The sequence below is a fragment of the Felis catus genome, chromosome C2 (assembly GCF_018350175.1).
Source record: "Felis catus isolate Fca126 chromosome C2, F.catus_Fca126_mat1.0, whole genome shotgun sequence".
Taxonomy (NCBI): Eukaryota; Metazoa; Chordata; class Mammalia; order Carnivora; family Felidae; genus Felis; species Felis catus.
In genome coordinates, this window is record NC_058376.1 from 18,762,723 (window position 1) to 18,789,213 (window position 26,491).

The 26,491-nt window shown below is 42.2% G+C and overlaps 1 protein-coding gene and 1 non-coding gene across 8 annotated transcripts in view; both read left to right on the top strand.

The window, feature by feature from the left end:
- Window positions 1–26,491, top strand: part of APP (amyloid beta precursor protein) — a 277,992-nt gene that overhangs the window by 216,908 nt on the left and 34,593 nt on the right. The window lies entirely within an intron of this gene.
- Window positions 7,466–7,572, top strand: LOC111556416. The gene has a single exon (XR_002735897.2). It is a non-coding gene; the product is annotated as a U6 spliceosomal RNA (small nuclear RNA).

Below are 26,491 nucleotides of genomic sequence, written 5' to 3' on the forward strand. Positions count from 1 at the left end.
CACTTCCACAGAACAGATGGTGATTCAGCTATCTTGAGTGTTGCAAAATGCCCAAGAATAGGACAATACAGTGAACTTCAGATCTCAGTTGACAGGGAGGATATTCACATAATTTAGGATCGTGGGATTTTTTTTTTTCTTACAAAAAAGCAAGCCTCAACTCTGAAGTTGGATTATGAGCCTGTTGTTTAAAAAAAAAAAAAAAATTGTCCTTCTAAATGTACTAGATATCAAATCCTAAAATAATCTTTTAAAAAAAAATCCTTCTTGCTTCCATTTTTAAATGGCTGTTTTCTGTAGAACAAGGCGTTTGCCTTAATGAATGTCCATGAAGTAGACCTATTTACCTCCGATTAGAGCTCCCAGTATCAAAGCTATGGAAGAGAGCACCCTGGGGAGAATGCCTTTTCTGGATTGAGCTTAGTTATCTTCTTCATTTGAAGGAAGGTTTAAAAATAACTCACTTTTAGGGGCGCCTGGGTGGCTCAGTTGGTTGGGCAACCGACTTCAGCTCAGGTCATGATCTCACAGTTCGTGGGTTCAAGCCCCACGTTAGGCTCTGTACTGACCGCTCGGAGCCTGGAGCCTGCTTCGGATTCTGTGTCTCCCCCTCTCTCTGCCCCTCCCCTGCTCACTCTCTGTGTCTCTCTGTCTCAATAATAAATAAACGTTAAAAATTTTAAAAAAATAACTCACTTTTAAAGGACGAATCTAGATGAAAGGTCGGCAACAGTGCTAATCTGTTTAAGCAGAGTGGGAGCCCTTCGTAGTATTCTCTTTCCTTTTGTAAAAGTTTTAAATTTTCCACGGTAGAAGTTGTTGGGGTTGGTTTTTGTTTGGTTTTTAGCCTACTTTCTAAATAGGATCTTCATAGATTTCTTCCAGTTTACTTCTTGTACTCTTTCTAATAATTTCAGATAGTCTTTGTCATTAGTCTGACTTGCATTTTTAATATAATCAAACTTTAAATGTTTATTTATTTTTTGAGAGAGAGAGAGCAAGCAGGGGAGGGGCAGAGAGAGAGAGAGGATTCCAAGCAAGCTCTACACTGTCAGCACAGAGCCTGACTCAGGGTTCAGGCCCATGAACCATGAGATTGTGACCTGAGCCAAATCCAAGAGTTGGATGCTTAACCGACCAAGCCACCCAGGAGCCCCTATATAGTCAAATTTTAGATTTAGAGCCAGTTCTGTGCAAGTAAGAAGGATACTAAAATTTAGATCCACTGGCAAAGCAAGATTGGAAGTACCTGTGAATGCATGCCTGCTGTATAAAAGTTTGTGCTTATGAATGTGGGCAATTAGGACATGTTTAATGCAGTAAAATATCTAGAGAAAAAATAACAGTAGTTTTATTAAATAAGGAAAACAGGTGCTCTTGAAGGGTTTTTGCCAGTCTCGGGAACTGCTGGAAGCTTTAGTGACACAGCTGTATCTGTTTCACTAAATTTATGTTCCCATTAGAGTAGAATTCTCTGATAGGAACAAAAATGAAGAAGAAACTAGCCATAGTAGAGAGAAGGAAAGGGCATGGATTGGCATGAAATTTATACGAACAGTAAAGTGACTGACTGGACCATAGCATTCATCATGCCAGTGAATTCGGCTCTGGCCTTGTTCGCCATTTTGCTTTCCTGAGGAATCCACTCTGTCTGTGCTATTTCACTGTTAACCCCAGGAAATTCCAAATCCCTTGGTCCAGCAACAGCCTGTCCACTAAATCCCAGTAACATATCCCAGACTATCAGAATATCCCACACATTGCTCACACTTCAGCCAATGTGTATAAGGAAGAAATCACTGTATTTCTCTTGAAATTGATTCATACTACAGTCTCCATTATGGGTTCTCCCAGTTGACCTATATTTATCCATGACACCTTCCTCTCCTGCAGCCATGATTTCTTACCATTCTCAAGACCTGTAAATGGTTCTTCCTTGTTTCAAAAATGGCATCCTTCAATACTCAACTGAAATGTCCATGCTCCTATAAAACCTTGACTAGTGTATAGGGAGCAAGAGAGAAGGGCTGGTAGTTGAGTGACAGCCATGTAGCAAACTAATGTGTATGTGTTAGGATGATGTTGACAGGCCAAGTTGTTTGTGAACATTCACCCTTGAGGTCCAGGGCCACCACATACAGATGCGGCAGGTGGTTTAAGTGAAGAGTACAGCTGACGTTCTGCATCCCACTCACAGAGCCAAGCCCTCTGATGTTGGGCCATGTCCACTTGAAGAAGCAGAGCTTTCTTGTAATTCACCCAAATGCAGCATGGGAGCTAGCGACAACACTGATGAATTCAATGATAGCATCCGCCGTCTGCAGTTGCAAAAACCAACCGAACCTTAGAGAGAGGTTGCTAACTTGTCCTTACAGATTGTAGTGGTGATGGTGACGTTGGACCCAAGGTCTACCCAAGTCCAACATTCATGCTTTCTCTGCTACCCGTTCTCCTCTCTTAGGTAGAATTTTCTTCTACTTAACCACAGCGTCTAAAGCACCATGTATCCACCTCTAACACTCCACTTGGTATTTAATTCTTTGTTTACATGTCTACCCACCCCACATCCTCTTCCCGGACACGTCTTGGTCTTCTTTGCATCCTTAGGATCTAGCAGAGAACCTGGTGTTTATAGGTATTAGTAATTGTAGACAAGGTTGAAGCAAATCCCCAGGCTGCAAGATAGATGCTCCTTCACTTAGGTTGATCAGATGGAGTCCTTCATAACCCTAAGGACCCACCCTGAGCTCCTTCCTTAGCGTCTAACAATGTTGCACCAAACAAATCTCTTTCCTTGGCTACAGCATCCTCTGTGGCTGTAAATGATCAAGCCAACAAACTGGGTGCAGTTGGCAAAGGTATCAAAGCAATTTGATATAATTTCCATGACCCTCTGCTCTTTGGTTATCTGTCCAATTCACATACTTTGACACTCGGCTTACTAAGTATGTTGTCTGCTTTGACTCTCCTGTCGATCAGAGTCTGAGGCTATTTATTTGATTTGCTTCCCCAGTAAGTAGGATTATCAAAAGGGCCCTCTTAGTTTTATAAAAGCTTCTTTTCTTATTATTTTATAACAATTTTTCAGTTCGGTTTGAATTATTATGTGCAAGTTCCCAGGCACAGCCATATATTACTTAATGTTTTCCCTTTAAAAAAAAGTCATTTGCATGCAAATTATGAAGTTTTATTGCAAAAAAAAAAGGGCTTAAGACATTGTAGATGGGAAAAAATCCCCTCATTGATTTAAAATAGCTGTTTAGGACTTTGCTTTTCATTCAGCAAATGATAGAATCCATATTTTAATGAAAATATGCACCCTCTTGAGTGTCCACATTCTGTTTTAATTATCTTTTAACCCTTCCAAAAGGCAGAGTCCCTTCACCTCTGCTGTTCAGCTCAACCTTCACGTTGGCAAATTGCTATCTCAGAATGGTTGGGTTTTTTTGCCCTCTGTAATCTTCCTTAAGTCTGTGCTAAAAGGATTCTTTTCTACCTTTTCTATCAGCTCTGAGGTTATTTATCAAACGTGCTTCCTTTTGCAGCTACCTCAAGGCTAAAACTATTGGGGCTCACAACTGAGAGATGGCTGTATCGCAGAACGCGGTGATAACCAATTTATGAGAAAGGCAGTAGGAAGGAAAGGGGAAAGGAAGGCATAATTGTTTCATACCCTGGGATTGTTTTTTTCCTTTTAGCATTCAAAATTAATAAAAACACGTATTATTATAAAACAGATGTTGGAAGGATCTCTGGCTGAATAAATCCACAGTGAATGGGGTAGGATTGAAATATGTGGCGGGAGACCAAGAAACTAGTGCTAATGAAAGAATGCTTCTAATTTATTATTACAATTTTACCGTGGCCTCTTGATAAAATGTTCTACTCTTTGGGAAAAATTCAGCATGTTTATTTCAAAGACAGTGTTTCCATTCTCTGCCCCTAACAAACCTATTGATTTTGGGATTTAATGAATCCAAAGTAGTCTAAGTTTAAAATAGAATATTTATAGCACTTGCCAAACCAACAGAATGGGACATTCATTTGTACCGAGAATTTTAAGTATCCTTATATGTATAACTGTTAGTCAAGGAAGGGAATCAAGGAGAAAATAAATCCCAAGAGAAAGAGAGAGAGAGAGAGAGAGAGAGCTATCAACTTATTCGACTCATACTCTTCATTTTTCATAACGAATGACTTCTCAATTAGGTAGATTTTATATTTATTTTATTTTATTTTATTTTATTTTATTTTATTTTATTTATTTTAGAGAGAGTGTACACGAGGAGGGGGAGGGGCAGAGAGAATCCCAAGCAGGCTGTATGCTCAGCGTGGAGCCCAACTCAGGACTCCACAACCCTGGAATCATGACCTGAGCCGAAACCGAAAGTCAAATGCTCAACCGACTGAGCCACACAGGCACCCCTGGGTTTGTTTCTTGACTCTCAATTCCATTCCTTTGCTCTGTATGTCTGTCTTCTTACAATATGACACGGTTTTGATTACAATATGTAGTAAGTTTTGAAATTGAGAGGTAAGAGTCTTCCACCTTTGTTCTTTTTTTAAGATTGTTTTGACTGTGTGGGGCCCCTTGCTCTTCATATGAATTTCAGGGTCCTTTTTTTCCCCCATCTCTGCAAAAAAGAGAGTGGCAATTTTAAAAGGGATTGCATTGGATCTGTATTTCAATTTGGGTGGTACTGCTGTTGTTTTTAAAGCACCATCGCTCCTTGAAGAGGTATCCATTATGAGATGATTCCACTCTGACCCCATTTATGAGGGTAACTAACTGTCTAGAAGTAGGAGGAAAATTAATTTAGCAAACTGTCACCTTTTACTCGGAATTTTGCTTTTTCTTTAATTACGATGAGCAGTACACATTAGTAGTTTTTGTCTGTTCTCGTGCCGTATCTCGTGTGTGTGTGTGTGTGTGTGTGTGTGTGTGTGTGTGTGCGCGCACCCTGACCACGTGGGTGAAGCTGAGGCAGTGCCTTCCACACTAAGCTCTACAATTCCTCTGATGGTCCAGCGCAGCTCTGGAGTTTTCTATTAACTCATCAGCTCTTACGTATGGCCCTATAATTTGAATCAAATTCCAAAAAGAAATCCTTAGCAACTAAAAATGATTGAGGAGTAAAGTTTGACCACAGTGGTGGCTGCTAGGCTACTTCTTGGCATAGAACCTTACAGCAGATGTGTCCTGAATTTTTTTTTTTTTTTTGGTCGAGTCTTGGGAACAACCAGTGATTTTAGACTGGAAGAAAGCTGGTGATTTTGTTTTTTGCAAGCAGCTGCCGTCAAGGTCCGTATTTTTAAAAAAGGAGAAAAAAATGGCAGTATTTCTGCCACCCTGGATATAGAGATGCATTGAAATTGAGATTAATTTTGAAATATATTTCCACAAAGACTCACCAGGAATGAGATGAATGTGTTTGCATGTGAGGCAAGGTATGGGAGGAATGTTAATTTGCCTCTTGCTGTTTAACTCAGAAACACATTTGACAGTGTATTCCCCTAGTTAGCCCCATTACTTTTGGTTAACTGTTCTCCTGTCGTATATACTGTGGGCTGCTTGAGAAAGTCAGTCATGGACAGCGGGGAACCATTTCTGATCGAGAATAAGAGATCAACCCATTAACCTGTTTCAAATTATGAGGCACTTGTGCAAAGGAATGTTGACTGGGTATGAATCAAAATACTATTCAGAAAGAATCTTTTGGACTGAGAGTCAGAAACCAAGTGGTCAGAGGCCCAGGACAGGGGTACTACTTAATTTCAACTATTATGCACAGATTTACTGACCTAAAACAGTGGGTTTAAAATAGCCTATTTAATATGTTTAATTTTTTATAAATATTATTTATTTACCTATGCTCGTGGAAACATGAGTTAAGGGCACCTGGTTGGCTCAGTTGGTTAAGTATCCAACTCTTGATTTCGGCTCAGGTCATGATCCCAGGGTCATGGGATTGAGCCCCGGGTCAGGCTCTGTACTGTGCATGGAGCCTGCTTGGGATTCTCTCTCCCTGTGCTCCTCCCCCACTCATTCTCTCTCTCTCTCTCTCTCTCTCTGTCTGTCTCTCTCTCTCTCTCAAAAAATAAAAACATGAGTTATATCTTACTGCATCTTGGACACAGTAAATGGTAATGGTGACTCCCTATGTCGTATATGGCTCTGTCTTTGCTTTTGGTTTAGGTGACACTTAGAGCAGTCTGCCCATCTCCTCAGAGCAGATGGAAGAACCATGTGTTCATCTTCCTCTTTAACAATGAACTTGGTAAAGCTGGTCCAAAGACCCATAGAGACCAGAGATATTATCATCTCCAGGAAGGAAGAAGGGGCAGCTACCAGATTCATGCTCTCGGAAGCAATAGCCTGAGCCAGTCTGGCCTTGGCAAACTAGTCGTGTCTTCTCTTCCAGAGCCTGTAACAGTGAGGTGTGGCCGCGAGGCCATAGCCAGCTGCTTCTGAAGCTTTGCCAAGTTATGGAGGAACTTCCTGGGACATGAGCAGTGGAGGGCTGAGAGTGCAAGAGGGAGCATCTCATGTTAATATGGCTGTACTTACTAGCACTTTGTACTGTTTTCATTTAGGAAACTCTAGAAGCAAACCAAATTTCACATTCTGGGTTTAGGGCGGGGGGTTTTGGGGGAGGTTGAAAGATTGCTGTTCACAATTTTAAATTAGTCACTCTTTTGTGAAAAAACGTACCTTCAGAATTTTGTTGAGTACTAAGACTCAAAAGAATTAAAATGGGTTTTCTCTCAAATGGTAGTCAGTTTATGTGATAAAAAGGAAAGGTGCCAATATGCTCTTTTTGATACGACATACACCATAAGAAAAGTAGTGTGTATGTAGCTGCATATCAAGGCATTAGTCATTCATTAATCATTCATAATGTGACCTTTCTTTATTACATTAAAACTGTTTTTCTTTACCCAGGCACCTGGTGGCTCAGTCGGTTAAATGTCTGGCTCTTGATTTCGGCTCAGGTCGTGATCTCACAGTTCGTGAGTTCAAGCCCCACATTGGGCTCTGTGCTGAAAGGCGCAGAGCCTGCTTGGGATTCTCTCTCTGCCCCTCCCTGCTCTCAGTCTCTCTCTCTCTCTCTCTCTCTCTCTCTCTCTCTCTCTCTCTCTCAAAAATAAACATTAAACAAGGAAAACTTTTCTTTACTTAATGACTATGACCAAACAACATACACTTCTTGCTGTTTGTAAGTCTCCAATGATACCAGTAAGTCATTTTCTAAAATTTTCACTTATGAAACTTTGTTCGTAGTTACAGCTAATAGTTACAGTTTTTAAATTGTTACAGTTTTCTATTATCAAACAGATTTTATTAAATAAAAAGAAAACGAACGTTACCTTTGCCACTGGCCTATCACTAACAAATGCTGTAGTTGTCAGTAACCACTCACAGAATTTGTAAGCAGTACTAGAAGGTTTCAGAAGTATCTCCGTGGGGCTTACTTCAGTAGCACACCTGCTAAAATTGAAACAATGAAGAAAAGATTAACACGGCTCCAACGCGAGTATGAGATGCAAATTTCTGGAGTGTCCCATATATTTTTTTTTTTATCTCACTTATATCTAGAGTATAACTAGCGGTATCTGGCGTAATAAATTCAGAGACTGGAAGTTGAATAGTAATTGTCAGGTCCTGGGGGAAGGAGGAAATGGAGAGTTAGGGTTTAATGGTGCAGAGTTTCAGTTTAGGAAGATAAAAAAGTTCTGGAGAAAGATGGTGGCGATGATTTCACGACACTGGCTGTATTTAATGCCAATGAACTCTGCACGTGCAAATGGTTAAAATAGTGAGGTTTGTGTTATGTACGTTTTGCCATAATAAAAGTACATACACATTTATTTATATCATTTGCTGTGGTAAACAGCAAGGGAATCCAAGAATCAAGGATGTTGGGTCTTCCATAAGTATTTATTAAATGCCTACCATCTTCCAGATTCCATGCTCATTGGTAGATATATTGCATGTGTAGAGCACAATATTTCCTACTTAGAATCTGCCTGGGGAGACTTTGGGTAAAGATAGTCGGGAAGGAGACTTTGCTCATTAAGCTGAGGGATGTCGATTGCCATGTCTCTTGGTATTAGGTAGTAACATCTGACAGCCATTCCTTCCTTACTCACTGAAGATTATTAGAGGAGGGAACCTTAGTTTTCAGCTGGCTCAACTACATCGTTTCATAAGCTCAGAGAAACGGTGATGTGCCCAGCATCGTACATCTGCTTAGTAAGACCTGAAGACCCACTCCGTTCTGATGTCTTTGTATCCCCTGGTATTTGTCCTACCTCACTGCTGACACCTAGCTAAACAAAACTGGGTTTGGAGAGCTACTTAATTAGCCTCAACAACTTTTCTTTGAAAGTGTCCCCTCTTTCAGCAGATATGACTCAGGAGAGATGGCTTCCAAAGTTCAAAGACTCAACACCCTTGAATACTTAAGTCAATGCTAAGGTGTTTAGAAAGGACATAAAAATTGGCTACGTTGTACCTTTTGCAGGATTTTTTGTCACATTTGTATTCTGTATTTGCTTAAAAGTCATTTATCAACACACGGAAAATGACAACTACCGTGCCTTCTCGTACATAATTGCCACTAGATTTTTCTATGCAGGACAAGCACAGATTTCTCTGAAAGCGTAAGGTAATAATTGCTAGCCAGGGCTTAATCGCTTGTAAGGGATCCGACATAAAGGTTTTAGCTCTGTGAATGTCAGTGGCTGAAGACCTTCAAATCATACACAGCATTAGGCAGTCTCCCAAGCCAGGACAGGGAACCATTTTCACGACTGTGCGGGCATAGTTCATTTGGTGCCACTCAAATGTATTTAGAAAAAGGAATAGAGGAAGAAAGAAAAAGAATTTAATGGAAGATTTTATGGATATTTTTTGTAAGTTTATCTTACATACTTGGTTACCTTCTTTTTGATGACTGATTTTCTTTTTTGCTTTCTTTTCATAAAGACTCGCTTGGTCCTCAAAATAACCGTGGACAGGCAGGGCGGATACTTATTCCTTTTGTTCTGCGTGAACCTGACTTTCCAGGAGAGCTGATAATATCCCTACAGTCCTGGCCTGGATACATTTATCGATGCTGTTCTGTTTGTCTGCAGCACCCATGCCCAATCAGCTTTCAAAACCCCACCTCTCATGTTATCTCCCTTTTTAAACCTTTGATTAACACAAAACATCTGTCCTCTGATCATATATTTTATATATTACATGTGTCCACTATTGTTTTGATGTGTGCATAGTCAACTAATTGCCGCATCCTAAGTAAAAGCTCTTGGAGGGTATGACTCAAATCTCATGCATTTGTCTCTCCTGAAGCAGATTTTCAATATAAGTAATTACAGATGCCTGTCTCCAAGGAATTCTTCAGTTAGAACCGTTCTAGGACTGGCACTATCCGCATCCCCTGCAAACTTGTTAGAAATGCACATTCCCCGGGGCGCCTGGCTGGCTCAATCAGTAGAGTAAGCAACTCTTGATCTCGGGGTCGTGAGTTCAAGCCCCGTGTTGGGTGGAAAGATTACTTAAATAAACTTAAAAAAAAAAAATGCACATTCTCTGGTCCCAGCCCTGACCTTCTGAACCAGCAACACCGGGGTGAGGATCGGCGATCTTTTAGCAAGCTGTCCAGCTGACCCTGATGCATGCTAAACTTTGTGAATGACTGATTTAGAATGTATTTAACTTGCGAAAAGTGAATAAACAGTAAGGATCTGTCCTAGCACCCCAGGGAGCCCGTTTTATCACGTAAATCCACCTGACAAAAACTGCATGCCACAACAAAAAAGTTTAAGAAGAAAACCTGAGTGAATTATTGTATCTGCTTAATTCATAGACTACAGCAGCTCTAGTTCACAGGAAAAGATAAATAATTACTGAGCAGTCATAGACGATGCACAACTCTCATGGTTAAATAGTACAAATCAAGACATAATTTTTTCAAATTAGTCACTTTAAAAATCTTGTCCTACTGCTGTCACGACAAGGGTAACTGGAAAGTCACTTACCTAAGCTACGGCCCAGTATAAGGGTGTAACCTGCAGGACCATTCGACTCTCCCTAACAAATATAAAACGTGCCGTCTTTTCTAATTTCGCACCAGATGCCCGCGGATACACTGGGACACTTGTGGAGACACTGCTGCTTATAATTTTCATGCCCCTCAGTACTGCTTATACTTTCTTGATAAGCATTACGACCTTTAAAGTAACTATTAGAAAAGGATGAATGATATACAAGACTCAGTTTCCCCTTCTCAGACACCTCTTTAGTTTATCTTTCTGTCGTTTTGGGGTTCAGTGCCTCTAAAATTATAGGGGAACTGCAGTATGTGATGTTGTCTTGAAATGCAACGTTCCAAGAAACGAAATAGTCTAAGTCACCAATTTAAATAACCAGTGAAAGCATTAGAGCATCTCTGTTTTCTTCTCCCAGGATTTTATTTAAATTCCATGGTCACCCACAGAGCTCTCAGTTTTTCTGTAATTCTGATGAAAAGAAATGGAATACTTCCTACTACACGATTGCTATCCTTTCTATTTATTAGGGTAGTTGATGTCAGTCAAAGTGAGTTCTAGAAGTTCTTAGCAATTTTCTTTTGTCTTTTTTTAAATAATTTTTTAAGTTTATTTATTTAGAGAGAGAGACAGCATGAGCCAGGGAGGGGCAGAGAGAGAGGAGAGCAAGAATCCCAAGCAGTCTCCATGCTGTCATCACAGAGCCCAGTGCAGGGCTCGAATTCACAAAACCGTGAGATCATGACCTGAGCCTAAACCGAGAGTCAGATGCTTAGCCGACTGAGCCACCCAAGAGCCCCGGCAACTTTTTTTTTTCAATACTAAGAGCAAACAGTTGGAGCAAACTAACCAAATTAAAGTGTTTTGAGGATAGTAACAGCAATAGGAACAGCCCCTCGATTGTCTGCTAAGAATCAAATTGAATAGTTGCCAAACCGCTGTTAGCAAATGCCCATTATCATGAGGAAGAGAAAAAAGAAACTGCTTCAAGAAAAGGAGGGATAGATGAGAATATTGGGAGGCATCTCTTTAATCCAGCATTTAGGCCATGCCGGAACGTGTTTAGAATTTATAGGATGAGTCCCTCCATCAGTTGTCTTGCCTCCTTTTCCTCTTTAAGGAGGAAGTCTTCCTGTACCTGAAGTATTTCCTTTAGGTATAAGAGAAATTAAGGTGACACTATCTATGAGTTTACTAAAACACGGTTATCAAAAAAGGGGGGGGTCCTAGAGAGCCTATCGACTATCATGCAGTCGATGTAAGTCAGATGTCGTATGAAAATATGAAAGAGACCTTGCTTTCTAGAACTCCTTGATGTAAAATGAAGAGGTAGGTCCCTTCCTATGGACCTGTAGGTCCCTTCAGTATGGACCTGTATCCACTCTGCTGCCTGTACCTCTTCGAAGGAGCAGAAAAGTGGAATCAGACCTTTCGTTGTTCAGATTAAGGATTCTGGCTGATTTAGAGGCTTGATCAAAATCAGAGACTTGTGAATGTGCTGTAAAAACAGCCAAAGGCCAAGGGGTTCCATATGTCTTGCCATAGCCCTTCAGAAATCAAAGCAGGTCTTCACGTACTTGGGTGTGGACAAATACGATGTGTTTTCGAAAAAAATAGTCACATTGGAACAGAATGTTCGCTTGTGTGGGCGATTGGGTCTGAGTGTTGTGGTTTTATATACAGCCTTGTTCATCTGGGCTTCAAACCCCTTGGAGCAAGCCACTAATCGAGCAGGCTAGTATAATGAGCTGATTGATCCATAGCACATAACTTGAGCTTTCCTCACTGTTTTGTGTGGTTGCTACACCTTTGTGCCATCAGCCGGTGGACACAGAGTATCTGGCATTCACTGATGTCTTCAGTCTGGTTGCTCTAAGCCCTTGGACCTGAAAGGCATCTCGGAGTTCATCCAACACACACCCTGTGGATATTGTTATTCTGGTAGCCATTGTTTCTTAATGTGTTCTTGGGGCCAGTCGAAGCACAATAACCTGGAGGAATCCTTGTTAAAAATACACGTTCCTAGGGCCCCTGGGTGGCTCAGTCGGTTAAGTGTCTGACTTCAGCTCAGGTCATGATCTCACAGTCTGTGAGTTAAAGCCCCATGTCGGGCTCTGTGCTGACAGCTCGGAGCCTGGAGCCTGCTTTGGATTCTGTGTCTCCTTCTCTCTCTCTGCCCCTCCCCTGCTCATGCTCTGTCTCTCTCTGTCTCAAAAAAAATAAAAACATTAAAAAAAAAAAAACACACATTCCTGGGCCCCACCTCTGAGCTACAGAAAACTGCATTTCTCTTACCCCCTCAGTTGATTCTTAAATACTCAGAAGTCTTGGGGCACCTGAGTGGCTTACTCAGTTAAGCATCTGACTTTGGCTCAGGTCATGATCTCATGATTCATGAGTGAGTTTGAGCCCCACATCTGGCTCCCTGCTGTCAGCACAGAGCCCACTTCAGTTCCTCTGTCCCCATCTCTCTGCCCCTCTCCCACTCGCTCACATGAGCACTCTCTCTCTCTCTCTCAAAAATAAACATTTTTGGGGCGCCTGGGTGGCGCAGTCAGTTAAGTGTCCGACTTCAGCCAGGTCACGATCTCGCGGTCCGTGAGTTCGAGCCCCGTGTCAGGCTCTGGGCTGATGGCTCGGAGCCTGGAGCCTGTTTCCGATTCTGTGTCTCCCTCTCTCTCTGCCCCTCCCCTGTTCATGCTCTGTCTCTCTCTGTCCCAAAAATAAATAAACGTTGAAAAAAAAAATTTTTTTTTTAAATAAAATAAAAAATAAACATTTTTAAAAAATATTCAGAAGTCTTATATGAAATAGCAAAAAGTTAAGAATTCTTAACTTAGATTACAGTTAGATTAGTCTTGAAATAGAATAGCCACTGTTGTCATTGAGAATTAATATATCCTGGTAATTAGGCCATGTGGATTTCTTGTGGTCTCTTGTTTCCAATGCTGTGACTTGTATGAAATATGAAAGTGAAGCATTATTAACCTTGAGGTTCAGATTCGTTGGGAATTGGTTTTAGGTGCGACAGAGTTGATGGTTTTATTTATCCAAGTTAAGACTTCTTATTAACTATGAAAAAGGATTAGCATAAAGTGCTTATCAGTGTTGATTAACTGTATCTAAAAGGACTAAATAGTACAAGCAGAGAGCAGTCTTCGGTCGGAAAATGCCATCTTTCATAACGTTTTCCCCATTTACTTTTTCATGTGCTCTTCCAGAAACTGTGAATCTACTACTCTGCCTTTTCTTCCCTCTTTAGATTCTTCATTTTTTATTATAGATACTGACATTTTACTTGAAGAAATTACCCATTTAGGCTCTCTTCAAATTCAGAGTGATCTTATTTTAATAAGAAGTGAGAAGGGAAATTGACAAAATACACTTGGAGTTGTCAGTGTTGTACATGGCAAACAGTAAAAGCTTATTCTTAGAGGATTGTCAGAGAGCTTAGTACTACCTCAGGTTGTCAGAGAATTTAATGTGTGTTCTCAGGGAATTGACAAAAAAATTACCAAGAAAAGGCGTGCTCTGAACCACCTCCAGGTGCCCAACCTGAGAAACAACTCACTCTGTTAAGCAACGGCATACGTATTTTGCAGGTTATACAGGAAAGCAAATTATATTCCTGTGCTTCTTAAACTATCTTGTGTGGTGACTTGGTATGGAAAACACGTACCATCTCCCCGTTTCCCCCAAAGCAAATAGACAGCATAACTAGAAATGTCCCAGACACGTAGGGAAGTTGTCATTTGGACTTTTCCCTGCCACCTGTAGTGAAGGAAGAAGGTAGCAGAGGGGAGCACTTGAGAACTTCTTGGCAAATGGCCATGAAAAATAAAGAAAACTGAAAAGCCCCCAAGGTCAGGTGCACTTCCAAACCCCGAACTGAATCACACCGGAAATAAATCACTTCCTTGTCATTTCCATGAAAGGTGCAGTACAAGACATTCCCTGGTGACCTCTTGATCACTTATACTACTTTTCTCATCTTTAGCTGTTGTCTCTCTTCAAACACACATACACACAGAAGAAAGAAACAAAATGCCGCAGAGAAAGCTGTTCTGACCTTCTTCTTTGACCTGGGTATGACAAAGTGAGTGTCTTAGTGACTTCAAGCTGCCATAACAAAACTCCACACACCAGGTGGCTGAAGCATCAGAAATGGGCTCCCCCCCCCCCCCCCCGCAAAATTCTGGAAGCTGGAAATCTAAGATCAAGGTCTCAACTAGCTTGGTTGACTCCTGAAGTCTCTCTCCGTGGCTTGTGGGTGGCTGCCTTCGTGCTTTGACACGGCCTTTTCTCTCACGGAGTGACAGAGATGCTTGCTGTCTCTTCCTTTTATGAAGGACACCAATCCTATCGGAAGAGGGCCCCTCCCTGGTGACCTCATTTAACCTGAATTACCTCCTTAAAGGCCCTGTCTCCAAATATAGTCACATTGAAGGTTAAGGCTTCAACATACCATTTTGGGGGGAAAACATGGTTGAGTCTGTAACATTTGACTAAACGTGCATTTGTGTGTATCCAGTGTACCATACCCCTCTCTCTTCAACATTCCTTAACTTTCATCTTTGTAGTGCACACAGGTTTATGTTAAGAAAGTCAGGGGAGGGCGCCTGGGTGGCTCAGTCAGTTAAGCGTCCGACTCTTGATTTCTGCTCAGGTCATGATCTCACGGTTCGTGAGTTCAGGCCCTGTGTCAGGCTCTCCAATGACAGTGCAGAGCCTGCTTGGGATTTTCTCTCTCTCTCTCTCTCTCTCTCTCTCTCTCTCTTTCTCTTTCTCTTTCTCTTTCTCTCTCTCCCCCTCCCCGACTCATGCAATTGCCTGCTCTCTCTCAAATAAGTATACTTGAAAAAAACAAGAAAGGGGTGACCATGAAAGATATTCTCCCTAAATCATTGGAACGGTTTCCCTTTGGCAGCCTACACTCTGCCTTTATGAACTTAATATATGACCTTGTTGATAAAAAAAAGTCTTATATATATAAGCATACATTTGACGTGGAGAGAGATTTGGTGGGTTTTTATAATTTGTTTCTCACTAATTTATCCACACACTCTTATGGGGTTTTTTTGTTTGTTTGTTTGTTTGTTTTTTAAATGTTTATTTATTTTTGAGAGAGACAGACAGAATATGAGTGGGTTAGGGGCAGAGAGAGAGGGAGACACAGAATCCGAAGCGGGCTTCAGGCTCTGAGCTGTTAGCACAGAGCCCGATGCGGGGCTGGAACTCACGAGCTGTGAGATCATGACCTGAGCCGAAGCCGGATGCCCAACTGACTGAGCCACCCAGGTGCCCCTTGTTTGTTTTTTTTGGGTTTTTTTGAGTAACTTAAAGCCAAGCATTCCCAGTAGGAATGTGGAAGGACAGACCAGACAGTGCAACGAAATATGTAACACGGTATGGCCTGTAACCTGGCATTGGTAGCCATATTTTCCTCCTCTCTTGAGCCAAAGGGTCACAAATAACCCAGAAGTTGCTATTAAACACTCTACTTTATAAAAGTATTCTATTCCAATCATCTGTGTGCCATACAAGAATAAAGAAAAACTTGGGGCACCTGGGTGGCTCAGTTGGTCAAGCGTCTGACTTCGGCTCAGGTCATGATCTTGCGGCTCATGGGTTCAAGCCCCACGTCGGGCTCTCTACTGATAGCTCAGAGCCTGGAGCCTGCTTCAGATTCTGTGTCTCCCTCGCCCCCTCTCCCTCCACTCACACTCACTCTCTCTCTCTGTGTCTCAAATATAACTATTTCAAAAAAAATTTTTAAAGAAAGAATAAAGAAAAACTTGTAGGCTACAGAGTATTTTTTTTTCAAGATCTGACTTGTCGAATGTGAATTTTAAATTGCCCCTGATGAGCTCAATGCTATAGATTGACTCCAAGCTGTTCCAACTTCCCTCAGTGTAGTTGCTGAATGCAGGTATGGTAGCAAACTCAGTTCTGGCATTAGTGGTGTTTTCATCACCCTGGAGTTAGTAAAGCCTGAAACCTGCCAGGCATTTGCCACACGGTATGCTACCAGGGAGGGCTCAGCTTCTGGCTTCTTAGAGAGGATATGGCATGACCTTTGTGCTTAACAAGGTATTTGAAACCGAAGCCTTTTCACTTCCTTGCTGAGCTTAAGAGTTGACACTGGTGTCCCAAATTCCTTTGGCCTTATCAGGATAAGGCATGCAGTCATTGATGGCCAAGAAAGGGAAGTGGATGGTATTCTCTCTAGATGGGAGAGAGTTGCTGAAATGAAGGGACCATTTAGTCTCCCCAAAACACTTGCTGGTGTTCAGGGGAAAACATTTCTGCACTAATGGCACTCCCCAGTCTACCTATTCCAACCTGGAGTAAAGGGCTCAGAAAGAAACCACATTCTATTCCCCGGTGATTATTATAGCCAGAAGTGGTTGTCTTATTTGCAGATGGTTCATATTCACCTGTATGGGTGGTATTTTAGTTTCTTAGGGTTGCTAGAACTAACTACAACAAATCGGGTGGCCTGAAGCAACAGAAATCCCTTCTCATCATTCTGGAGACCAGGAGTCCAAAATCAAGATGTCCTCAGGGTCATGCTCTCTCTGAAGGCTCTAGGGGAGAATCTCTTCCATTTCTTTCTCTTGTTTCTGGTGACAATCCTGGACATACTTTGGCTCGTAGATACTCCAGTCTCTGCCTTCACATAGTGTTCTCCCCTCTTCTCCAGAATGATCAAGAGCCCACCTTAACTCCAGTGGGGTCTACCCTACTCCATATTGGATGAGGGCCTGTCTTATTCCAGTATGATCTCATCTTCACCTGATTACATCTACAAAGACCCTCTTTCCATATAAGGTCATTTTCATAGGTAGTGGGCATGAGGACTTGAATATATATTTTAGGGAGACATAACTTGACCCATATCACGCAGCTGTATTTTTTCCTTTCCCTTGACTTTCATGAATCTGAAAAATTGTCCACGTTTCTTTCTAAAACACTGCCAAATTTAAGTCAAAGGGCTGCATGTCTTGAATTTATGACCTCTTCTTTTAAAGAAAAATAAGTTCCATGTAAAATTGGTTCAAATTATGAAAGGCTTTAAATGCTTTGCATTTGCTTGAGGCTGATTAATGGGTAAATTTGTAAACCATGGTTGTTTTAATTAGCCGGGGTTAATTAATGTTTACTGCGCTTGGAAGATGAAAAGACATGTATAAATGCACCATAATGTGAATCATTTTTTAATTTGTTGTTGAAGCTTAAAATATATTCAAATAAAGATTTGCTTACATCACATCAAAAATTTTAAAAAGCTGTTGGAGCACTATAAGAATTGGTATAGAGGACTCTGAATTATAAAGCGAATTAATTATGGGGGCACCTGGGTAGCTCAGTAGGTTAAGCATCCAACTTCAGGTCAGGTCTTAATCTCACAGTTCATGAGTTCAAGCTGCTCATCAGGTTCTGCTCTGACAGCTCGGAGCCTGGAGCCTGCTTTGGATTCCGTGTCTCCCTGTCTCTCTGCCCGTGTCCCATGCACACTCTCTCTCTCTCTCAAACATAAATAAATGTTAAAAATAATTTTAAAGTAAATTATGTATTATCGAAGATGATCATGTTTTAGTATTATGTATTCAGAGAATGGTAGTTACATTTTTAAGGCTGATTACGTAAAAAGGAAAGAGTAGAAATCTCAGACCCAACTGATAACTTTTCATAAAATGTGTCATAATTTGAGGTGAAGTCTGTTTTTTGTTTTTGTTTTTTTTTTATTTCTAAGTCGAGACTTTTTCAGAGCAGGGTGGAGGACAGACCAGATTGAACTGTGCTGAGATGAGAATAACACAAGCAATTTTTTTGAAGAAACGACTAGAATTCCATGTAAATTTTCTACAGGAAAAGCATCGGGGACTTGGCTGAGGTCTAGTGCAGAGACCCGGAAATGTGGAGATTAGAAGCCCTTTAAAAAGGAAATAGCGGGGCAAGGTCTCCCACATGGGGCTGGAAGCTGTACGTCATGGAAGGCGGTTGTCTCTGGCAGTGAAAAGGGCTATCCGTTCTCAGTAAGAAAGTGGCCCCCGAGGATAATTTCCCAACATGCTCAGTGGAATATACCTTCTGGCACCAGGATTCATGGTTCACTTGGTAACTTTAATTTTTTTTTTTCAACGTTTATTTATTTTTTGGGACAGAGAGAGACAGAGCATGAATGGGGGAGAGGCAGAGAGAGAGGGAGACACAGAATCGGAAACAGGCTCCAGGCTCTGAGCCATCAGCCCAGAGCCTGACGCGGGGCTCGAACTCACGGACCGCGAGATCGTGACCTGGCTGAAGTCGGACGTTTAACCGACTGCGCCACCCAGGCGCCCCACACTTGGTAACTTTAAAGCACAGCCAGACTCAGTGATAACCAGTCCCCTTTGACTTGATCATTGTCTAAGAGGAGAGCGTCTCCAAAGTTAAATTAGCAGAAAGGTTGGGTCTACTTTATTTTTCACCTCCCACACAATTTTCTCTTTGTGCTTTGCAGAGTAAAAAAAATAAGGTTGATTTTTTTTTTCTTTTTAACATCTCATGGATATTGACAATGAGGTGATTGGAGAAGAAAAAACAAAAGACCCATAACCCTCTATTAGGATAAGAAATAGCTTGCTCCTTGTAGTTCTTACCCATAACTACTAACTTGACATTATTGGCAAGCACTGCAGGTTGACACTCGAAAGAGTCTTCAGCTGGAATGAGACACTTCATTCTGGGTGGCGCCGTGTCATATTATCTAACAGAATTCAATTCATGATAAACCCCTCTTCGGGAATCGAGTATGGGCTTCTCCCCCCAGAACACTTGCAGGATTGTGCTAAAATCTGGGAAACTTCCTATTTTCGCATCTGTGCTTCCCCTTGGGCTGTTTCAACATGGCCATGAGCTCTCCAGGCCCGTATTTCCAGGGGCTGCAGGACATCACCATCCCGATGTGCTGGAGTATCACAAACATGTCTGAGGAGAAGTTGTCTTTCTCCCCCATCTTTGCTCTTCCGATAGACACAACTCCAGTCAAGACTGAAAAATATTAATGGCTCCCCTGTCCCGGTCACAACTTCCCCCACCCCCACCACCATCAAACTAGCACCGGTCTTCCTCCTATCACTTCCTTAAATGTGTTTCTGGTTTGATCAGTGTAGTATACACCTTGCCCACTCCCTTCCCCGGTTTTTTAATGTTGACATGTCTCTCAAGTATCCTATAATTCCCCTGCCTTTCTGTACAGTTGGCCTATTCATGAGCTGCGGGTACCAACAGAACCCATAGAATTTGTGAATGGCATACACCTAGTGTAGGTCAGCGTGTTCCTCTCCCCTCTGGGTTCCACACACTAGAGCTCCTGGCTTCTGAGCTGCTTCCTTTTTACTTCCCTCGTGCCAGAAAAGTCCCAGCCTTTGGGCAGCCCACTCTCTATACCTTGGCAGTCTCTCTTCCGTAATAGCATCATCCACTGTCTCCAGCTGGAAAATCCAAGCTCATTTCTTCCTCGCTCGGTCCATACCCCTTCCCATAGCACTTGCATGGAATTACTTCTATGCTCATCTGTCCTCTGGGCCGTGAGCACTGAGTAAAAAGAAATTGCCTTAGTTAGTTCCTGCACTGGCCTGCAAGATGATAGGATTGCTGAACAGGTAGATAAATGAACAAATAAATGAATGAGCTCATTTATTGATGATAAGATGTTTTTATTTTTCTTGGCTTCAGATTATTTTCCTTACAGCGAGTTCTTTCAGTCTCTCCACTCCCCTGCACTGTTACTGCTTAAGACAGACACTTCCCTTCTGTCTCCACGCATTTTCCATCTCCAGGCTAGGTGTCCCTATGCGTTGTTGAGGGATCGTATGAGTCAGCTGATTAGAAGAGGAAGGGCCATTGCTGTTCCAGAAATGTTTAGTACAGAGCGAGTTTTGTGTTAAACACAGCTATGTTCATGGTCAGAAGACCATACAGAATTGATATGGGCTTTTTTGATCTGCATAAACATACATTTCAAATGAGCTATCGTGTATATAAATATGATGTGCTGTCTACAGGAATAGATCTCTTCCTCCCCTGTGATGAGATATATGTCTATCTATATCTGCATAGATAAATACATATAGATGGATGGATGGATAGATAGATACATAGATACATAGATTTGTGCTGATCTTATCCATACTTGCCTGTTACCCTTATAATTATCAGCATAAATCCTTAGTCTCTTTGAGTGAAATTAACTGTTCATGAATGTTGAAATCTTACTTTCTCCCATGACCTGACCTGCCTTGCTTAACCAGTACTTTCCATCATTCTAAATATAGAATTCCACCAATGAAGCACTTATCAGATAGGAGTCCATTAGAATGCACTTTTGTTCAGAGAATAGCAGAGAACGATTGCTCACTGTTGAGGGGGGACACTGTGTGCCATTCCTTTGGCCCACCTTCCAGGTATTTCTTACTCCGGTAAGAAGGGCTAATCTCACAAGTCTGGGAAAGGGTGCTGATCGGGCCGGATCACCACTTACCTTGTGCAGGTTGGACAGAACACAGGGGTGTCGCTCAGGCTCCCTCTTCTGTCATGTGCAGCCGAGGGTACAGGTTGGAGCTGAAATTTGTCTACACTGCACATGGCTTGACAAGCCATGTGCCCTACATGTGACTCACTCCCCAAAGAAAGCATTGTGTGGGTTAGTAAGGGCCTGGCTTTTATCACAGGTAGAGTTGATGTTTTCATCTCTACCTGTTCCCTCTTAATTCGCTCAGAGCTCAGGGGGCAAGGCGGGGATATTACGGATGGATGCCCAGAGCACCCCAACACGAGCAGTGAAGGCTCCAGGGGAATATGAGCCTAGATTGTATGCAGTTGCCAGAATGACTTGGCCTTTATAAAACCACAAGAGCAGTAAAATTGTCTTTTCAGTATTTTGTGTTTAAATAACCTTTCCCGTTGTACTTACTTGGACTCACTAAAGGCATTAGCAGTTTTTAAAAAATGAAATGTGATACTGACCCCGATAGAGCAAGCCTCAGGTTTACTTTAGTTTTCCAATTTGCTTCGTATCTGATAACTTAGTTGGAAGTAAAAACAAACAAAAAAAACTGCACCAACTATGCAGAACAGCCTACCAGAAAAATCGAGAAATGCATACTGAAGAATGAAACTGGAGGAAAATTCCCTTCATGATTTCATGTCTGTGTCCTCAGACCTGATTGTTCTGATTCCAAGGGCCTCCCCGCCTGCTTCAGGAACCTCATAGAATCCATTCTCATTGACCACAGTATTGAAAATTAGATAATAAAATGATTGAAGCTAATAAATGATATTTAAAAAATATCTTGGTTATCTTGCTGGTGGGATTGCAAGTGAATTATTGTTATTTTTTTTGTTCTGTTTTCTGTGTTTTTTGCACCAAATTTATGTTATCCTTATAACTACTACCAATGCCACATTTTTTTTTAATTTTTTTTTAATGTTTATTTATTTTTGAGACAGAGAGAGACAGAGCATGAACAGTCATGAGGGTCTGAGGGACCCTCCCATGAGGGAGGGTCAGAGAGAGGGAGACACAGAATCTGAAACAGGCTCCAGGCTCTGAGCTGTCAGCACAGAGCCCGACGCAGGGCTCGAACTCACAGAGCGTGAGATCATGACCTGAGCCGAAGTTGGACGCTTAACCGACTGAGCCACCCAGGCGCCCCTGCCACATTTTTTTTAATGTTTATTTATTTTTGAGAGACAGAGAGACAGAGTGTGAGCAGGGGAGGGGCAGAGATAGAGGGAGACACAGGATCTGAAGCAGGCTCCAGGCTCTGAGCCGTCAGCACAGAGCCCGATGCAGGGCTCGAACTCACAAACCATGATATTATGACCTGAGCCAAAGTCAGACACTTAACAGACTGAGCTACCCAAGGCACCCCTCAAATGCCACGTTTTTATATAAAAGCGGAATCACACTGAAGTCCTAGCTTGTGCTGCTAGGGTTAGGCTCTTTTTAAAGATAGATTTGAAGAGAAAATTCCTCAATCATAATTACTTTGAAACCCCTTCAGTGAAACAGTAAAAGTACACATCTCTCAACTAGCCCAAGACGGACAGCTTTTCCTCCAGCACGTGAAGAAACCAGTGTTTCCTGGCTTGAAAATCACATGAAATAATTGACTTATGTTTAAGGGGGATGACTCATCAAAATGGTCATCCATTTTTATTTTACGTTGCAGAGGACGTGTCATTTGTATCTGTTTACGCCAATGGTCATGTGTGCGTTTCCCCTATATGTTGACCGGAGGAAAACATCCGGATAGATACAGGCTAAAGCCGGCACTACAGTTCAGTGCCACGGTCCTGAACTTTTCATTTTAATATAATTCCAGACTTAGAGAATTCCAAGCAGGCTCCACACTGCCAGTGCAGAGCCCAACGCGGGACTCCAACTCACGAACCGTGAGATCATGACCTGAGCTGAAAAACCGAGTCAGAGGCTTAAGCGACTGAGCCACCCAAGCGTCCCATAAAATTTCTTGAGAGGGACTTGAAGACGTAGTGGCTCTTTACCCCTAAGTTCTTCACCATGTGTTTCCTCAAAACAAAGACACTTATTTGTATATGCAAATTATAACCTCAGTGCAGCCTGCTTTCAAAGAGTCTCTATAATCTGTAAACTTGGTTTGTTGTCTAAACTTGAGAAGGTTTTTCCTCTCCGGATTGCTTAGACTTCCAACCACGCAGGCAGGACCAAGATTCCTAAGGTAGTTGGAAATAGGATCACAACTTTGGCACAGATTCTACAAAGAAGCACGGAGAGGAAACTCTAATCTGTTTTTTGATGCCAGGGAGATGGACTGACTTTTCTCTTGATTTCTGACTGATGCCATTGGTTAGATCTAAGTTGTTTGATCTCTGTTGTTTGAAAGTCAAAAAAAGGAAATCTGTCTTAAATAGAAAGGGACTTCTTTCATACCCTCAGCCTTAAGCTGGACAAGTGATACTTTTAAGCAATGTCACTTGGCAGTAGGAAATATTCTGACAAGTAACGTGTAGCTGTGTTTGTGTCCCCTCCGGGGACAGATTGTTGCCACAAGCGGAAGAAGCATGCTTCGTTTAAAATCTATGTCCAAGAAAGTACTAAAGCAAAATAAACCCAGATTCAGAGGTGAAATCTGAATTTTGAGACTGTAAGAGATTCTCGATTGCTAGTGTGGCTAAAAATAAGAGGACTGACCCAATTTTATGGAGGTCGAAATACAAACTAGATTAGTGGAACAGCATTACGTTGTGATAATACGTCTATAATCTTTTGCCCAAGGTGGAAATGCAGCATCCTACAGGGCTGTTTCGCTCTTTTTAAGTTCTTTTTTAATGTTTATTTATTTTTGAGACAGAGAGAGACAGAGCATGAACGGGGGAGGAGCAGAGAGAGAAGGAGACACAGAATCCGAAGCAGGCTCCAGGCTCTGAGCTGTCAGCACAGAGCCCGACGCGGGGCTCAAACTCACGAACCGTGAGATCATGACCTGAGCCGAAGTCAGACTTAACTGACTGAGCCACCCAGGTGCTCCCTAGGCCGTTTGGCTCTTGACCACTGAAGTGTTCAAGTCCCTGCACCATTGATGAGAAGGGATATTTGGGATAAGTATGCAGAGTTCAACCATTTACTTGGCTCAAAACCCAAAGGTGTCTACATTATCTTAAATTTGACTCCGAATTGATGATACCTGATAACAGTTCACATAGCTACCCTACTATGCCAGTCTTCCAGAGAAAGGGAAATCTAAAGAAGTAGGAGATACGTGTCCACAGGGGATGGGCTGTCAAAATGGCTCCCTTAATTAGAGGAGGGAACAGTGGATGGCTGTGCAGCTGGGAACCACCTGGCTTTTCAGCTCTGCTCCTTCATCATGGAAAAGCTCTATGACCTTGGCCCATGGCAAAAATCTCTTATCTTGGTTCCTTCGTGTGAAGAAAAAAAAAAAAAAAAAAAAAGATACCACTGAATTCTTCACTTTCCAAATCTGTCAAAAATTATGAGAGGGGCATCCAGGTGGCTCAGTCATTTAAGTGTCTGACTTCAGCTCAGGTCATGATCTCGAGGTTTTTGAGTTCAAGCCCTGCGTCAGTCTCTGTGCTGACAGTGCAGAGCCTGCTTAGGATTCTGTCTTTCTGTCTCTCTGCCTGTATCCCACTCACTGTCTCTGTCTCTCAAAATAAATAAACCAACTTTAAAAAAGATTACAAGAAACAGGATGCATGTGATGATAGACGTGTATGTATTTCTATAATATTAGTCAGTAATCAAATAGCCTTGTCAACCGTAAAATAGAATGTTTCATGGAATAGTGAAAACATTTGGACTCGGAATCAGGATACTTGGGTTCGGATCTCAATTCTGCCACCTGATAACTATGCTTTCTCAGGAGGGATGTCACAGTTTGGTCAGCCATCGGTGGGGATGGCATCCCACAATGCAGACCGTTGTGGATATGAAAGGAGCTAATGGATATGAAAAGGCAACTGAAGTGGAAGGTGTCTCTGTAGGGTTGATCTCCTGCTTTCGAGATGCCCTAGCATAACACAGTCCCGCCACAGTGTGGCTGTCCCACAAGACACACGCGGATCAAGACGTCCCGACCATGTACAGTAATCACTTGAAGACCACGTAGGTTCTCCCCCAGATTACCATTTTATTTATTTTTCTTAATGTTTAGTTATTGGGCGGGGTGGGGGTGGGCTAATTGAGAGAAAGGGACAGAGGATCCAAAGCAGGCTCAGTGCTGTCAGCACAGAGCCCGACGTGGGGCTCAAACCCACGAACCGTGTGAGATCATGACCCAAGCCAAAGTCAGACGCTTAACTGACTGAGCCACCCAGGCTTCCCACCAATTAGCATTTTAAACAGCTTCTGCTCCATTGAACTATGCTTAGAAGTAACAGAGTCACCAGCCAGGGCTGGTCTTCAGTAGAGGGAAGCAGAGCGATGAAGTGTGTCCTCTAGTACTCTTAATACTTACGTATTAAGTTCATATTCTTTTTCTCAGAGTCTGAACAAGGCTGACCTGTCTCCCGAGCACTTCCCTGCTCTGGCTCCTGTGTAATTTCCTGCCTGACAAGTGTTCTGGCAAAAAAGGAAATTCCTAACTAGCCTTTCCTTTTCCCGTGGCTTTCTGACTCAGAAACGTTGTCGTGAATGATAGTTTCAAGGCAACAGAGTGGGTTGGGTTCTGAGAACATGACTTCGAGGTGTTCAGACGTATTCTGGCGGTATTCTTTGTTGACCGTGCTCGTCTTTCACACCTTGTTCCCAAGACTTGTTTTGTCTTTTATGAAGTGATAACTGAGATAGTTGTGTAGTGATGCCTCTTTACAGCTTGTGGCAGTGGTTGGACTGTAATGTGACTAAGAATCATGTGGGTGGGGGGAGCCTGGGTGGCTCAGTTAAGTGTCCGACTTCAGCTCAGGTCACGGTTTGTGGGTCAGGCTCTGTGCTGACAGCTCAAAGCCTGGAGCCTGCGTCGGATTCTGTGTCTCCCTCTCTCTCTCTCTCTGTCCCTTCCCCCCCTCTCAAAAATAAATAAAACATTAAAAAAAAAAGAATCACCTGGGGACCACAGTGGGGTGCAGATTCCGGTTCCCTAGCTCTGGCGGGGGCAGGGGCACACCTACCTAGCAAGAGTATAGATAATAGAATTCAGAGTGAAGGAACTGCTAAGACCATCCATCCAACCTCCTCTAATTTGATGGGTGAGGAATTGCAAGCCTTAGGGGGTTTCATGCACAGAACTGTGATTGGAAAATTAAATCTGATCTCCTAGTCCTGGTGTGGGCAAAATGCCTAGAATGGATGACAGCAGATTTATAGTAGAGCTTCTTGATAGGAGAAAAATGACATCCCTTTCATAAATACTTCCCATGCAGCTGTGGTGGCACGGGGGAGGGGGGTGCATTGTTCAGAGGTGGAATCCTCAATCCTTTGAGATGTGTAAGTATTTATGAAACAGGTAAGAATTGTGAAAACATAAATGGACGGATCACCGCAGAGAAACACATAAATTATGCTTTCTTATTTATTTAAAAAAAAGAGGTAAGCATTGGTCATATAAGAGTCCCCTGTTAGAGTTGAAGGGAAATTTCCATTTTGGAGAGAGGCTATGGATAAATACATATTTTCCACGGGGAACCAGAAGAATCAGAAAATAGAAAAAAATAATAATAATGAAAGCAATGCCGTTTCAATCCTATAAGTAGAAAAACCAGCAAGCCTAGGGGACCTCAGTTGGTGCCAGTGTCCAAATCAGACCTTTAATAGGTATGTATTACAGAGGAAAAGGCTGAGGCTGAACTTCCTTCACATGAAGGAGATTGTCCTCCCCCCCCCCACCCCGTCCAAGCGTGTTTAAAAGGTAGAAGAGATAGTTCATCGATTATAACTGAAGCTTGTGAA